Consider the following 18,109-nt stretch of genomic DNA (forward strand, 5'->3'; position numbering starts at 1 on the left):
TTCTTTTGCCTTTGTTCTCCACATCAACAGTCACTTTCCTCCACATTATAAGCTAATTCAGATTTTTTGTGGAAATATATTGTTTTTAAATAATTTAAGAAAACATTTCTGTTTCCCCATCTTCTGCTCAGGTTGCTTCTTTGAGCCATTCTAAAAACACCAGCAGATTAATTGTCCCGAAACACCAAGCTGAGAGTCGCATTTCCCTACTCACTGGAGTCCAGTGGCTGCCCCAGTGCCTACCAACTTCAGAACCTCCCAGCCTGGCAGTCAAGGCTATGTCTGGGACCTTTAGAGTTATATCCTATACTGCTCTCTCGTAAGGGGTTGCTTGACGGCTAATAGCCAAAGTGGACCTTTTGTTATTTCCTATAAGCATTCTCCTGGAAAGTGCTTTGGAAGGGAAAAATAGAAGGAGATGGGGTTCTGGGCACGATGCCCCAAATTTGCCACTTTGGCATGTAGGTTATGTCGATTTGAAGATGGTTAAGGTCCAACAGGCACAAGAAGAGCTTTTACACCCATACCAGGAAGAGAGCTATTACCAAAGATAACTTTTTTTTTTTTTTTGACATTAAGAAAGATTTCTCTGCTTGGCATGGCAAACATTTGTTTACCAAATATTTGCTCTTCCCATCTTCTTGTGAATTATCTTCCTCCCCTTTGAAAGCCCCGGTCCCTATGCCCTTCTCCTTAGCTCGAGATGGCATAGAAACCTCAATTGCCTAACCACTGGGGAGCATCTCACGTCTTTGTGAGGTTCCTATATGTGCATAATTAAATTTTTTTCCCATTAATCTGTCTTATGTCAATTTAATTATTGGGCCAGCCAAAGAACCTAGAAGGGAAAAAGAGGAAAGTTTTGCTCCCCTACAAAGAAAAACATGGAGAATTACTATAGGGATTTCAGTATGTGTGTACGTAGGTATGTGTGTGTCTGTGTGCCTGTGTATGTGTGTCGTCCAGCCAACTTTTCTTATGCTCTAAGAGTTTGAGGGGGAGCAAAATATACCACCCCAAAATATGTCTCTTTGGCACATTGAGTATTTTAGGCTGGTTATTTTTTAAAAGGGGGGAGAGGCAGAGGGAAAGGGAGGGAGAGAATCCCGAGCAGACTCAGTGTGGAGCCTGATGCAGGGCCCTATCCCATGATCCCAAGATCAGGACTTGAGCCAAAACCAAGAGTCAGAAGCTCAACTGACTGAGGCACCTAGGTGTCCCTAAGCTGGTTATTTTTAAGAGACAGTAGACACAGGTGAAACTCTGAAAACCCAGTAAAAGTTACCCTTTTGTACTGGGCATTTACATTTACAAGGGAAATCTCCATTTGTAAGAGTGTCTCACTGACTGTACCAGGAAGAGGGGGATGGCTCTAAATCTCAAGAAACTCTTATCAGTGGAGAAGGTAATGACTTAAATCAACAATCTTACCCTTGTTTATTGTACTTTTCCCAGTCACCTCCCAAAACTGACTCTCCACCCCAACATCTTTTGTCTTTAGCCCAAGGTGGTAGTTAAGGTGATGGCTTCAGCCATTTTGGAGAGTTACTCAGATTTCCTGGGTTTCTGCCACATACACAGGAGATATACACATTATTAAACTTCTGTTTTTCTTCTGTTAATCTGTCTCATATCAATCTAATTCTTACACCAGCCAAAGAACCTGGAAGGGAAGCAGGGAACACTTTTCTGCCCCTACAACTTCCGCTGGGAAGAGCCGCTGGGAAGAGCTTCTGTAGTCAACGCTGTCGCCCGTGGAACTACCATTATCCCTTCAACCTGCTTCAGTTTTTCTTGTCTCCACCCTTGGGTTCTCATTCTCTCTTCCGCTTAGGGTGTTCCACTTACTCCTCTACACCAGCCCCGTCTCCACCTCTGAGAATCCCACCCAGCCGGCAGGGCCAGGTTCAATCTCACCTCCACTTCCTGTTTCTTCGCTCTCTTCTTCGCTCTTCCTGGGCTGGACACGCAGGGTCAGTCTCCAGTCCTGTACTCCAGTGGTTTGTGTTCTTCCCTGAGAGTGGGGCTGCCAGGTAGCTGTTCTGGTGATGCCCTGAATACAGGGGTCTGGCTGAGAGGGCAAATGGGGGCTGAAGCCAGGCACCTTTTCTAATTTATACAAAGACACTTTGTGCTAACAGTTCTGCCTGATAGAGAGATAGCTTCTTGAGGACAGGAACCAGATCATAAGCATCTCTGTGCCTCCCCCAGCATTTTGGCCAGTGCTCCCTGGAGTTCTCCTTGTGGGTGTCAAACTGGACTTTTCCCCCCCTACCCCAGTCCCCACCTTCTCTGATGGTTGATTTTATGTGTCAACTGGACTGGGTTAAGGGATGCCCAGATAGCTAGTAAAACTTTATTTCTGGGTGTGTCTGTCAGGGTGTTTCTGGAAAAGATTAGTATTTGAATCAGTGGACTGAGTAGAAAAAGATCCGTCCTGACCAATGTGGCCGGGCATCACCTACTCCACTGAGGGCCCCAATAGAACAAAAAGGCAGTTGAAGAGCAAATTCTCTCTCTCGCTTCTTGAGCTGGGATGTCTATCTTCTGCCCTTGGGCATTGGAGCTCCTGGTAGTGACTTGGACTGAATTATACCACCTGGTAGTGACTTGGACTGAATTATACCACCAGCTTTCCTGTTTCTTGAGCTTGCACGTGTCCTAGTGTGGCATAGCTCAGCTTCCAGAGTCACATGAGCCAATTCCTATAATAAATTTCCTCTTAAAGAGGCACCTGGGTGGCTCAGTCGGTTAAGCGTCTGCCTTCGGCTCAAGTCATGATCCCAGGGTCCTGGGATCGAGCCCCACATCGGGCTCCCTGCTCCGTGGGGAGTCTGCTTCTCCCTCTCCCCCTCCCCCTGCTTGTGTTCCTGCTCTCGCTATCTCTCTCTCTGTCAAATAAATAAATAAAATCTTAAAAAAAATAAAAATAAATAAATTTCCTCTTACGTATCTGTATGTATACTACTGGTTCTGTTTCTCTGGAGAAGTCTAGCACACTTTCTCACCCATCATATCCAATTAACCACCCTGTTCTGTTGATTCTACCTCATAAATAATCTCTCAGATCTACCCATCTCTGTATTTTCTTTGCTGCCCCCTCTAAGGTATTGCCATCTTGGAGCGCCTGGCTGCCTCAGTCAGTAGAGCATGCGACTCTTGGTCTCAGGGTTGTGAGGTCGAGCCTCACGTTGGGCATGGAGCTTACCTAAAAACAAAACAAAAAAACAAACCCACAAAAAACAGGTATTGTCGGGCGCCTGGGTGGCTCCGTTGGTTAAGCGACTGCCTTCGGCTCAGGTCATGATCCTGGAGTCCCGGGATCGAGTCCCACATCGGGCTCCCTGCTCTGCGGGGAGCCTGCTTCTCCCTCTGACCCTCCCCCCTCTCCTGCTCTCTCTCTATCTCATTCTCTCTCTCAAATAAATAAATAAAATCTGTAAAAATAATTAAAAAAAACAGGTATTGTCATCTTGCTTAGAATTCAATAGAAATTCTAAAAAAAAAAAAAAAAAAAAGTTTCTCAGCCCCCCGTCTTGCTCCCTTCCTACACATTCTCCTCACAGAAAATTGGTCATGTCACACCCCATTGCCACGCTGTGGACTGAATGGTGTCCTCCAGCTTTGTTTCTCTATCCCTTCCCTACCCCTTCCCTACCCTGGGTCACCTAATCTTTCCATTCCTCAAAGACTTTATATTCTCTCTTTTATCCACACTTTTCCTTCTGCCTGATGTTCTTCCTGCCATCTCATGCCTTTAACTGAATAGCTCCTGTTCATTTTTCAAGCCCCAGCTTGCACATCACATTTTCTGGTATCCTAGATCAACCCCAAGCCCAGGCTAGATGCCCTTCCTAGACGCTGACACATACACACCCTGCATTTCCCCTATTACACTTTATGGCAGTTATGCCTTTATGTGTCTGTCTCCTCCACTGGACTGTGAGCTCTCAGAGAGCAGAAAGCATGTCTGTCTTATTTACGGTTATTTCCCTCCCCGATCTCTTCCCACAGTGCTTGATATAGTAAGAGCCCAGTAGTCATTTGTTGAGTGAATACTTGCGCTCCAGAAATTCATTAGTTCTCATCTGGGAGAGCTTTTTCTTTTTTTAAAGATTTTAAAAATTTATTTTAGAAAGGAAGAGTGGGGGAGGGGCTGAGGGAAGGGGGAGAGAGAGAATCTCAAGCAGACTCCCCATTGAGCACAGAGCCTGACACGGGGCTTGATCTCACAACCCTGAGATCATGACCTGAGAGGAAATCAAGAGTCGGATGTTTAACCAACTGAGCCACCCAGGCGCCCCCCCCCCCCAAGGAGAGCTTTTTTACACATGAATTCAGATGGTGCCAGTGGTAAATTTAACTTCATAATAAGAAAAAAATTTTTTTAAAAGACTGGCTATCTTTCATCAGCAGTGAGTATAATGGTATAAACTTAGCTGCACCAATTCAGATACATAGATCAGAATGAAGACTGTTGCAGGAGGCAGTGCGGGTGGGTGCGCTAAGAAAAAGAAAACAAAACACTCTGCAAGTTTGAATTTAGACAGAGCATCTAGGAAAATGCACCCCCCTCCCCCCATATTTAAGCATTCCTTTAACTGTGTTTACTCAGTGGCTATGGTTTCCTTGATTTAGTGGTGGTGGTTTTTTTCCCGTGGTTTAAAGTAGCATTTATGAAAACTCCCAACCAGATGTGTTCTCTCCATAATCTGAACTCTTCCATGAACCCCATAAAAGGTTCTCATTATGATACTTAGTGTGGCAATGATGAGGTTACACGACTTACCACCTTCCTACTTTGTCAGCTCCTTGAGGGCAGGGACTGTTTTCTTTCACGTTTGTAGCCCGAGCTCTTAGCAAATGCTTAGCACGTAGTAGTATCTAGGGCACGTTTATTGAATAAATGGATGCAATAGTCAAAGGATCCACCTTGAGAGCAAACAATCACTTGCAGCTCAGGCAGAGGCCAAGACGAAACAACATCTCATGCAGCGTCTAGTCTGCTGGTCCCTGTTCCTGTCAGCAGCCGTTGCTCTCTAGATGTTGTGCATAGCCCCTATTTATTTAATTGGAGCTTAACTGCATTGAAAGAGACAAATGTAGGTGAACTGGACTTCATCAAAATTAAAAGCTTATAAGTTGCAAAGGATACCATCAAGGAAGTGAGATAAGAACCCACAGAATGGCAGAAAATATTGGTTAAGTCCTTTATCTGTTAAGGATGGAGCATCCAGAGTATATAAAGAACTCTTACAATGCAACGATAAAATGACAACCCACCCAGGGGCACCTGGGTGGCTCAGTCAGTTAAGCGTCCAGTTCTTGATTTCGGCTCGGGTCATGATCTCTGGGTTGTGGGATCGAACCCCGTGGCAGGCTCCATGCTCAGTGCAGAGTCTGCTTGTCCTTTTCCCTCTGCTCCTCCCCGACTCTCTCTCGCTCTCTCAAATAAATAAATAAATACAATCTTTTTAAAAAAAACCAAATAAATAAAACACAACCCACCCAATTAATACATGAGCAAAGGATCTGAATAGACATTTTCCCAAAGAAGATACACATATTTCCAACAGGCACCTGGAAAGATGCTCAACATCATTAACCATTAGGGAAATGCAAGTGGGAACCACAATGACATACCACTTCATATCCACCAGGATGACAATAATAATAGTAATAATAATAAATGTTGGCAAAGATGTGGAGAAATTGGACTCCCCTACTTTGCTGGTGGGAATGTAAAATGGTGCGACTATTTTGAAAAATAGGCTGGCAGTTCCTCAAACAATTTTTTAAAGATTTTATTTATTTATTTGACAGAGAAAGACACAGTGAGAGAGGGAACACAAGCAGGGGGAGGGGGAGAGGGAGAAGCAGGCTTCCCGTGGAGCAGGGAGCCCAATGCGGAGCTCGATCCCAGGACCCTGGGATCATGACCTGAGCCGAAGGCAGACGCTTAACCGACTGAGCCACCCAGATGCCCCAGTTCCTCAAACAATCAAACAGAGATCATATGACCCAGCAATTCCGTTCCTAGGTATGTACCCAAGACAAGTGAAAACATTAACACAAAAACTCATAGGCGAATGTTCATGGAAACATTATTTATAATGTTGTAATTGCTAAAAAGTGGAAATAATCCACAATATATAAGGAATTCATGTAACTCAATAGCAAAACACCAAATAACCCAATTAAAAAAAGGCCAAGGACCGAACAGACATTTCTCAAAAGGAGACATCCAGATGGCTAACAGATATGTGAAAAGGTGCTCAACATCACTCATCATCAGGGAAACGCAAATCAAAACCACGATGAGATACCACCTCATACCTGTTAGAATTATTATGATCAGAAAGACAAAAGGTAACAAGTGTTGGTCGGGATGTGGAGAAAAAGGAACACGTGTGCACTGTTGGTGGGAATGGAAATTGGTACAGCCATTATGGAAAATAGTACAGAGTTTCCTCAAAAAAATTAAAGATAAAAATACCTTATGATCCAGCAATCCCACTTCTGGGTATATAGCCAAAGAAAATGAAATCAGTATCTCGAAGAGTAATCTGCACTCCCATGTTCATTGCAGTACTATTCACAACAGCCAAGATATGGAAAAATTCTAAATATCCATTGACAGATGAATGGATAAAGAAAAAAAATATATATATATATATACAGTGGAGTATTATTAGTCTTTAAAAAGGAAAATCTTGCCATTTGTGACAATATGGATGAAACTGGAAGACATGTTAAGTGAAATAAGCCAGATGCAGAAAACCAAATACTGGATGATCTTACTTACATGTGAAATCTAAAAATGTCAAGCTCATAGAAACAGAGAGTAAAATGGTGGTTACCAGGCGGGGGGGGGGGGGGGGGGGGGGGGAAAAGGGGGGGTTGGGGGGGGGGGGGGGGGGGGCGGTGAGGAGGAAATGGGGAGATGTTGGTCAGTGGGGGCAAAGTTTCAGTTTTTCAAGATGAATACACTCTGGAGATCTAATATACAACAATATGACTATAGATAACAACATTGTACCGTATAGCTGCAATTTGTTAAGGGGGTACAGTTTTTAAAAGATTTTGTTTTTAAGTAAACTCTATACCCAATGTGGGGCTTGAACTCACAACCCCGAGATCAAGAGTCGCATGCTCTACTGACTGAACCAGCCGGGTGCCCCGAGGGGGTACATTTTAAGTGTTCTCACCATACACAAAAAAGTGATAACTATGTGAGGTGATGGATGTGTTAGTTTCATTATAATGACTATTTCACATTGTATACTATGTCAAGTTGTACATCTTAAATACATGTAATTTTTAATTGTCAACTATAACAATAAAGTCGAGAAAAATGTAAAGATGTATACAAATTAAACTACCAAAAAAAGTGGAAACAACCTAAGTGTCCATCAACTGGTGAATGGAGTAACAAAATGTGGTATATCCTCGCCGTGGAATATTATTAAACCATAAAAAGGAATGAGTACTAACACATGTTACAGCTTGGATCAACCTTGAAAACATGCTAAGGTAAAGAAACATGTCAAAGAAGATCATGTGGGCTGGTCCGAGTGCAGTGGTGTTTACAATTAATTGATCACAGCCAGTTACAGATTTCTTTGTTCCTTCTCTACTCCCACTGCTTTGCTTGACTAGCCTTAAGAAAAAAAAGATCGGGGCACCTGGGTGACTCAGTTGGTTGGGTGTCTGCCTTCAGGTCAGGTCATGATCTCAGGGTCCTGAGATCGAGCCCAGCGTCAGGTTCCCTGCTCAGTGAGGATTCTGCTTCTTGCTCTTCCTCTCCCTCTGCCCCTCTCCCCCTGCTCGAGTTCTCTCTCTGTCTCAAATAAATAAAATAAAATCTTAAAAAAAAAGATCATGTAATACATTATTCCATTTATATGAAATGTCCAGAATAGGCAAATCTACAAATGCAGAAAGTAGATCAGGAGTTAAGGACTCACTGTCTGATGGGTAAGGGTTTCTTCCTGAGGAGATGAAGTTCTAAAATTCGATGGTGGCAGTGGTTGTACAACCTTGTGAATGTACTAAAAGCCACGGAATTATAGAATTCAGAAGGGTAAACTTCACGATATGTGAACTCTATCTCAATAAAGCTGTTATTTTTTTAAAAAAAGGGAAACAAATATAAATTTCCTATCACCCCAATTCACTTCCAGTCCTTGTCAGTGCTCACACATATATTTATTTGTGTATTTATAATCAGTGAGTGCCCAGTATTGTGTGCCATGCTTTTTTCACTTAATGTCATTTCACATACATTCCCATGTGTCATATTAACCTAGTTTATATGTTTGTCAATTTTAAAATAAAATTTAATCAAAGTGTAGTGGATATATACATAGAAAAATGAACAAATCATATGAGTATAGCTTGGTGATTTTTCCCAGAGTCACCCATCTACTTGTCGTTTTGCATAGCAAAAATTACGTGCATCATGGTGCTGTATTATACTTTGCTTAGCTATTTCCCTATTGGGGGGGGGGAACTTCTGAGTTGTTTTTGACCTTTCAAAATTATAAATAACAATGCTAGGATCATCTTTATATGTGTTACTGCCCAGTATACAGAGAATAACCCAAGTTATTTCTATATTCTCCAAACAAAGATTAATGGATCAAGAGTATGTCAAATACCTGTAGACCGCTTTTTCTGAAAATACAAATTAATTTCTAGTTCCATGAACCATATGTAACTGTACCTAACTCACCACAGCTTCACAAACAATAGGTTTTCTCATTTTAATCTTTACTACCCTAGGTACAAGGGGTATAATAGCATTTCACATCTGTTTTGATTTCTACTCTGTCATTGCCAGGGTGACTGTTCATCTGTGAGGTAATTTTTTGTCTGTAGTTCTCATGCAGAAGCTCCCCATCTCCTTTGGCCCCTTTTCTAGTTGCATCTGGATGTCAATTTCATGACTTTTTCTCAATTCCAAATGTATTTTAATAGCGTGATCTCACTGATCATGTTTTCACATTTGTGTGTCCATCTTGCAGCTTTTAAAATATTTGTTTAATTTATTTAAATTGAAGTATAACTGACTATGCTGTATTTTATGTCATTGCAAAGCTGTCTATTAAAATGCGATAAATGATAGCCTCCATTTCTCTGATAAACCGTTTTCCCTCTTCCGCAGCTGGGGTAAAAATGTGAGTGCATTTTCTTCTTAATGTTTTTACCATACTTCAGGGGCGCCTTAAGTAAATGTAAATGTAAATGAACTGATTTTAAGCAGATAAAATACCAACTCAAGGGGCGCCCGGGTGGCTCAGTCGTTAAGCGTCTGCCTTCGGCTCAGGTCATGATCTCGGGGTCCTGGGATCAAGCCCTGCATCGGGGGCTCCCTGCTCAGCGGGGAGCCTGCTTCTCCCTCCCCCACTCCCCCTGCTTGCGTTCCCCCTCTCGCTGTCTCTCTCTCTCTGTCAAGTAAATAAATAAAATCTTAAAAAAAAAGTTTTTATCATACTTAAGTCTTTCATTCACCTCGAATTTATTTTACTCTGTGATTTAAACTATAGATCTAAGTTACTTTTATCCATACTGAAATCCGTTAATTAAGTAGTGATTTCTTTTTCTATTATTGTTTCTGGTTTGCCAGATGTTGAGTTATTAAATAATCAACTGTATTCCAGAATATTAATATTTCCTTGAGCATTTGAAATCCAAGTATACGTGTTGATGATTTGTTTAAAAATCTTAAAAGAGTGAGTCTACAATAATTGTGCTCTTTCAGAAGAATTTTTCTAACAACTTGTCAAAGTCTATAAAACTGCTTTCATTTGTATGGTGTTAAATTTATACGCAAACATAGCTATCTTTACAATATTTGGTCCCTCAAGTATTATTTCTTCTTGGTAAATAGCATCATTTATTCATGTCCTTTCTCTACTTCTCCTGTTGGTATTTCGTCATTTTCTTTTAGTGGATTTTTTTTTTCTCTCATATTAAGCGAATGACTAAGTATTTAATATGTTGTCATCATCGTGAATCTCCTTTTTCATTATATTGTCTAGCTTGGTGTCACTCTTATTAGGAATGCAACTGACTTTTGTCATTTATCTTCTATTATACTGCTTTGCTGAAGATATTTATTTAACTTTTAATGAACTTTGCGTTGATGCCTGTGACTTCATTATATAATCCTGTCATTTGAGAGGAGTGATATTTTTATTTCTTCCTTCCACATACTTATAACTCATTTCATTTTCTTCTTCAATCTTATTTTATTACCAGGTTAATTAAGACTGATGAGAGAGACATCCTTGTCATATTTATGTTTTTAATAGAGCATCTCCAGTGCATCTTGCTCTTGATTTTAGGTGCGTATAATGATCCTGTTAAGAAAGATAATCTTTTGTATGTCAACCACACTTCAATAAAAAAAAAAAATTATATAAGGGAGTCCTCAACTCTCTTTTCACACCCAACATCATTTGTAGAATAAATAATTTACCTCAAGATAAAAAAATAAATAAAAGAAAACTTCCATGCCTTTTTATTTTGTTTAACCAACGGAACTTTTGAATTTCGAGAAATGTCTTCTCACCATCTTCCAAATATGAGGCCTCAGCTCAAACAGCCCCAGAGGGGACTTCTTTTATAACCTTATCTATTGTGCCCACTCACCTCTGGCCACACTCTATCATGTCACTCTTATTTTCATCAGAGCCCTTATCACCGTATGAAACTCTTCCAGTTAGCTTGGGCCTCACTGGCTTCCCTTCCCCGTGTGAATGGAAGCTCCAGGAGAGCTGGGCTTTTTGCCTGTCTCCTTCACTGTTGTATCCCCAGTGCCTAGAACAGTGCCTGATTCACATGAGACAGTCGATACATATTTTTGAAGGCATAAATGGATATAATTTTATACTTTATCCATTAAAGTGATATATTAATGTGCTTCTATGGTTATAACATTTTTGTACCTAGCTCACAGCAGTTTGGTTGTTTTCTTTTTGTTATGGTATTATTTAGAATTTTAGTGTCCATAGTGATAAAACTAACCTGTAATTTTCTTTCCTCATCTTGTTGTTTTTGAGTATTTAAATAAAAACCATATTTGCCTCAAAAAACAAGTTTGGTAGTATACCTTTTTCTATATTTTTATTATTTAACGTACTGATTGTTTAATAGAAGAATTGTTTCTTGGAAAAATTCCCCAGTGAATCAATCAGAGCCAGGTGCCTGATTTTACATTATTTTCTTTTATTTTTATTTATTCTTAAATTTCAGCTTTATTGAGGTATAGTGACTACACTATTTGAAGTCATTTTTTTCTGTCATTTCCTCTATGAATAGTCTATTCACGTTAACTTTCCTGTGTCATAATTGGTACTGTAAATATTGTGTAGGTCCTCCTTCCTAGCTACTCAGTTACCACTTTCATTAGCACGTAGCTGTGAATGATAATAACTCACCCATTTCAATCTTTAACTCATTCAACAAATACTTTAGAATCATTGCCCTAGGAGCTGGTGGCACAAAAATGAGGAAGACACAATTGGACCATAGTTTGATTGTAGAGTGTGCTAGTTAGTCTCTGTTTGTGGCCCCCTTAATCCCACCCCAATCCATTCTCTGCACTTCTCTGTGCCCTGGGAGTCTGACCTCTACAGACTCAACCATCAAGGCTCTCCTGCCCTCTGGCTTCAGGTAGGATTCCATCTTTGGGAGGTATGGGAGGTTGGCATATTTATGCCCCTGGCTTCCTGTCTTCTAGGTCGTGTTTTGATGGCGGCTTCATTCTTCTGTCTAACGCCACAGCTCCTGTCAGGCAGCCCCTCTGTTCCAGCTCCAGTTCTTGCCATGGTCCCTGGTAACCTTAAAAAATAAAAGTGCCACTTATTTTACCAGCAAAAGGGGTTTATTTGGGAATAGCTGGGAATTACAATCTGGGACAAGCAAGTTACAGCAAAACCATAGGCAAGCCTAGAGGTAGAAGGACTAGAAGGCTCTTTTACCGAGGGAAGGGGGGCAGTGGGGAGGGCTGTTGTAAACAAGAAGCCCATTGGAGTAAACTGGGAGTTCCAAGTATAGTGGCTTCTCATTGGCTGAGCTGTGACCGTCTCTCATTGGCTGGGCTGTTGCCGGGGGGAGAGGAAGCCTTCTTTCCTCCCGCCGGGGTAGTAAAGCGGTATCCACCTGCAAGGTCCTTCTCTTCGTGCTGGGTTCTGCAATTGACTCTGAGTGGTAGGGAGGGAGAGCTGCCCCTGCCCAACCTCCCAACTCCATTGTAGGGAGGTTTCCCTTTATCGATTTTCACATCCCCTAACATCATTTCTGCTCCTTGCCTCTTAGGGCTAGGGTGGTATTGACTTGTTGCTCTCGCTAGCCCCAGAGCGCTTCAGCATCACTTGTCAGTTCCCTTAACCCTGTGGGCATTATTGCAAACAGTCCCTTTATTAGTCTCCAGTAAAACCTTTTGGAGTGTGCCATCTGTTTCCTACGGGGAGCCTGGCTAATACAAGGAGACAGACAAATAAATGTATGATTAAGGTATAGTACAAAACGTGTTTTAATAGAGATATACATGGGGTGCTATAGAAACAGAGAAGAGGGGCATGTAATCCCAAGTGTTTTGAATTTCTCTCCTATGTGTTGTTAAATTGCTTTTCTCATCTCTGATTTATTATGGTTTTTTTTTCTGTCTTGTAAATCATTTGACCAAAAATTCTGCTAATTTTTCAAAGAAACAGCTATTAATTTGTTTACCAAATATTTTTGTATCTTTTCCATTTTGCTTATTTTTATTTGGCTTCCCTATTTCTATATTTTGGGTGGTTGCTTTATCCCCTTTTATTTTATTTTTTAAAAGATTTTATTTATTTATTTTAGAGAGAAAGAGAGAGCAGGGGGAGGTGCAGAGGGAGAGGGAGAGAGAGAATCTCAAGCAGACTCTGTGCTGAGCTCGGAGCCTGATGCGGGGCTGGATTTCACGACCATGAGATTATGACCTGGGCTGAAATCAAGAGTCTGCTGCTTAACCCACTGAGCCACCCAGGCGCCCCTATTTCCTTTTAAAGGGCTTTAGTTCATCATGTTTCTCTCACCCTCTCTATCTTACTTATTAATACAGGCATTTACAATGACAAGTTCTCCTTTAAGTACTAAATTGGCAGTCTTCCATATATTATTAAATTCTTTCTTTATATTTTCATTTAAAAACATTCTGTCATTTTGTATTCCATTTCCTCCTTGACTTGGAAGTAACCTAAGAGAGTCTTAAAAATTCGACATTGCTGTTTATTATTTAGTTCCACTCTTGCAATATATTTTGAATGTCATTTCATTATAGCCTGAGAATGTGCTATGTAGAATTTTTTTTGTATATTTATAGAATGAATGTTTGCATTTTCTGTGTATGACTGGTTTTTGCGACGGTTCTGTAGTAACTAAAAATAAAGTGTTTTCTACTGCTTGATCATGAAGTGATCTCCATTTAATAATGCTGTCCAGCCCTGTGAGGCTCCTTCAAAAAGTTAGTCCAGCCCCTACTTCCCTCCCCAGGTGCCACCACTTAAAGGGAGATCCCTGGAACATACCCTCCTTTTTTTTTTTTTTTAAGAGACCTGAACAAAGAACTAATCTGACTCAAACTTCAAGCCCTGTCCTGTTTTTGTTTGGTTGGTTTTGGCGGGGGTGAGGGGGCTGCTTTTTTTGTTTTTACTCTCCTAGCCGCTGACTTTGTTAGTCCCTTTCTGTTGTGCCTTGACTGATTCTTGGGAATGAATGAATGAATGCTTCTTTCTTCCCTCTGACAACTTTTGCTGCTCCTTTGTGTCCACTTCAACTTAAGGCCACGTCAGGCAATGTGTCTCCTAGTTGCATCTGCCCTTCAGCCTTGCCATGAACTTATGGACAAATGCCACCTCCGTTTCTATGTTTGGCTTTGTCCTTTGCCTGCCTGTGACAGAGGTGGCTAGCAGGTCCATGAAAAACGATCCTGTTCCCTCTTGCATAGTGTGGAATTGTTCCTGGGAGCTGGCTGTAAAACCAGGGACTACATTTCCCAGCACCCTTTGCATCCAGGCGAGGTCGTGTTCTCTCCAGTGGAACGTGAGGTGATATGGACAGTGTCCCTTCTAGGCTGGGGCCTCTGAGAGGTGGTGGGGTTTTTCCACTCTTCCTTTCCTCTTCTGATGGCTGGGAGCAGAGGACTCTGGGATTCTTTGACAATGGTAGGAACACAGAATGGAAGCAATTTGGTTTCTTAATTATTATGAAAGAAAGCTGCTCGCCAACCAGGAGCATGCACATTCTACTCTGAATTCAGTGAGAAACTTCTAATGTGTTAGGCCACTGAAATGTTGGGGTTTATTTTTATTACATAAGCCACCATTGCCCTCATATACTGTGGACCCTCCTACTTCAAATATTAAGATTGCTAATTAAATTTAATTGGACTCTTCTGATATTTCTGTCAGTTTTATTTTTCAATATATGTTGTTGCTTTGTACTTTGGGACATACAAATTGAGAATATTAGGTTTTGTTGATTTTCTTTTCATTTTCATTTTGTTTTTCAAAATAATCTTGACACCCAACATGGGGCTCAAACTCACAGCCCTGAGATCAAGAGTCGTACATTGCGTTGACTGAGCCAGCCAGGTGCCCCAGGTTTTATTAACTTTTTATTAGGGTTTCCTTGTTCAATCTCCTATTCTTTTGTTGTGATATCTATATTGTCTTATATGATTAGAAATCACCGTTTTACTGGCATTTGTATCAATTATAACAGACCTTAAACCAGCTCTTAACTTTGAATCAGTTCATGTATTTTTATTTAAAATACATTTCTTGGGGCGCCTGGCTGGTTCTATCAGTAGAGCATGAGACTCTTGAGCTCAGGGTCCTGAGTTCAAGCCCCATGTTGAGTGTGGAGCCTACTTAAAATAAGAAAATAGAATACATTTCCTTTTTTAAAAAAAGATTTATTCATTTATTTTAGAGAAAGAGAGAGAGAGAGAGCACGAGCAGAGGGGTGGAGGGAGAGGGAGAGAGAATCTCAAGCAGACTCTGTGCTGAGCATGGAGATGATGCAGGGCTCAATCTCATGACCCTGAGATCATGACCTGAGCCAAAACCAAGAGTCAGACGCTCAACTGATTGTGCCACCCAGGCGCCCTTTTCCTTTTTTTTTAAGTAAGCTCTACACCCAACATGGGGCTTGAACTCACGACCCCAAGATCAAGAGCCACATGCTCTACTGAGTGAGCCAGCCAGACGCCCTTGTCACTCTCCTTTTTAGAAGAGAATTCAACCCAGATATATTGTTCCTATAATGGATACCCTGCCAGTGGGACGCACTAGGTGTGTGACCTTGGCCAAGTCTTCTATTCCCTCTCAACCTCAATTTCCTTATCTATTAAATAGGAACCACATATTACAGGATCGCATATTACATATCACATATTACAGAAATTCAATGAAATCAACATCTGAAACAGCCCTGTTGGACTGTGTTGACAATTGGCTTTAGATTTTCTAGAACCTAAAATATATACCTTTCCAAAAGAGACTTCAGTTCGGTTGGATCCTTGTGATAATAGCTTCACTTCACATAGTTTTACATAGATTTTCCATTGTGATTTTTTTCTTCTCTAGAACATGAGGGACAAGATTTCCAGGCATCCTTTAAATATTTTTTAAAAGATTTTATTTATTTATTTGAGAGAGAGCGCGCATGTGCATGAGTGGGGGGAGGGGCAAAAGGAGAGGGAGAGAATTCCCAGCCGACTCCGTGCTGAGTGCCTGTCGCCGGGTTCCATCTCATGATGCTGAGATCATGACCTGAGCCGAAATCAAGACTTGGACGCTCAAATGACTGAGCCACCCAGGTGCTTTTTTTTTTTAAACATTTTTTTAAGGTTTTATTTATTTGTCAGAGAGAGAGAGAGAGAGCACAAGCAGGGGGAGCGGCAGACAGAGGCAGAGGGAGAAGCAGGCTCCCCGCTGAGCAGGGAGCCCGATGTGGGACTCGATCCCAGGACCCTGGGATCATGACCTGAGCCGAAGGCAGACGCTTAACTGACTGAGCTACCCAGGCATCCCCACCCAGGCGCTTTAAAAATATTTTTAAAATTTTCCTTGGATAGCTCAATAATGCCCCTCATCTCAAAGTGGAAATGGTTGATATTGTAGGTAGCAGGATTTGGACCCAGATTTCCTGACTCTTAAATCCAGAGCTCTTTCCAGGGCATTAGGATTGCTAGTAGAAGATGAGGCAATAACTTCTCTCCTCATCTTTCACTACCACCACTATTAAAACAAAGCCACAAAACCAGTGACCCTTTACATAACTCAAAAAAAATCATGAAAGGTGTGGCAGGTGGTTTAGCGCCATTGAAGTTTGATTGAAATTTGGGATGTTCCCCCTTCAATTAACTTAGTAATCCCTAGATATAATAGCTTTTGGGGTGATTAAGAGATTTGGAAACAATGATGCAGGATAAGTTATATGAGAGACAACCTTATAATGCTGCTGATTCGTTATATAATTGTCCTAAGCCTGACTGCTAGTGACACCAAACAATGCTTTGTTGTTCTCAGAAACTTTGAGAGAGTACCTCTGGTATGACATCATAACTTCCCAGAGAAAATATAGCTTTCAATGAGCAATCCATTTGTGGGTTAGGAATAACGTTTTCTGGGGACAGAGAATGAGTATCCAGTGTTGTGGTTTTGCAGCGAGATCCATAATTGTGTGTTCCCGAGGGAACAGGTTCAAGAAGGACATCTCAGAGGGAAATTCAGCCCTTCTCTGTGGCTCAAGTGTGACCATGGGAGCTGAAAAGTAGATGTATGAGAGGCTAGAGCCAGGTCTGGTCATTGAGGAAGGTCGTCTCTTGCATGGTATGCTTTGAGAGCCAGTGGAAAAGTCTCCCCCTCACTCCACCCTGCCCCCTCCCCACTGATGCTGGAAAGTTCATCTGAGCATCCTTGTGTTCAGCATTACCATCTTTGAAGAGGGTGCTCATTGTGATGAGCACCAGGTGATGTATGGAATTGTTGAATCACTGTATTGTACACCTGAAACTCATATAACACTGCATGTTCACTAGCCTGGAGTTAAAATAAAAAAATAAAGTAGGGAAAAAGAAAAAAAAATACAAATCGCCCCAATACCACTACCCGTTAAGCTACCAGCTCCTCTGCATGAATGAGTTTCACAGACCCGTTTCCTTTTCTTTCCTTTCAGAAGCAAGCTTTGGTTGCTTCGGGAGGCAGGGTGGGCTGGGAAGGCAGAGAAAGCTTTTACCTGCCTGATGCACATTTTCCCTGGCCATTTTGGACCCGGTTCCCTTGGCCTTGTTAGAAAGCCCTTTTCACACCTCATCTGCACCACAAAAGCTTGAATTCCTGGAGACCTGGGTCTCCACAGAAGCCCGGGAGACCTTTGTAGGAGTTAGTCTTTAGGGTCGTGTGGGTTCAAGACCCTCAGTGGGCCTTGTGTCTGGGAATGTGTGGGGCTGGGGAAGTGGGGGTGGAGCTGCTCCCTCACGGGCCAGGCCTGCCTTTCCAGCCCCTCTGCTGCTTCTCCACAGTGGGAGTCCCCTTGGGAAGAAGGGCTCCCCTCGAAGGAGCTGGCTGATGAGGAGGGGAATGTGCCAGGGAATGGAAGACAAATGTTCAAATTCCAAAGGGGAAGGGTGGAGTTCAGAAGGAAACCACTGACTTAGGTATATGATTTCATGTACAGAAGAAAAAAAATGTTACCTGACTCACAGCTGGTGGAGGGGAGAAAGGAAACGGGGGGGAACTGTGAGGGGCAGGGACACTCTTCTGTCCTAGCTCCTGAGAAGCAAAGGCAGCTGGCCTCTGTGGGTTCCCTCCCAGTTCCTAAGGCTCAGGCCTTCTTGGGCCATTAGACCACCGCCAGGGGAGGGCCTGAGGCAAATCATGAAGAACGGAGAGTTGAGCTTTGCTGTTCTCCTCACCTCTGCCTTCAGTTCCCATCCGGGACCCTTTCCTTTCTCTCCTGTCCCTTCTTTTAGCATGATGAGCTGAATGCTTCTCAAGTGTCTCAAGTACCTTAAGAAAAAGAACCTAAGGCCTCATTCAAAATCCAGGGGCGAGAGGGCGCC

This window comes from Neomonachus schauinslandi, chromosome X, assembly GCF_002201575.2.
Source record: "Neomonachus schauinslandi chromosome X, ASM220157v2, whole genome shotgun sequence".
Taxonomy (NCBI): Eukaryota; Metazoa; Chordata; class Mammalia; order Carnivora; family Phocidae; genus Neomonachus; species Neomonachus schauinslandi.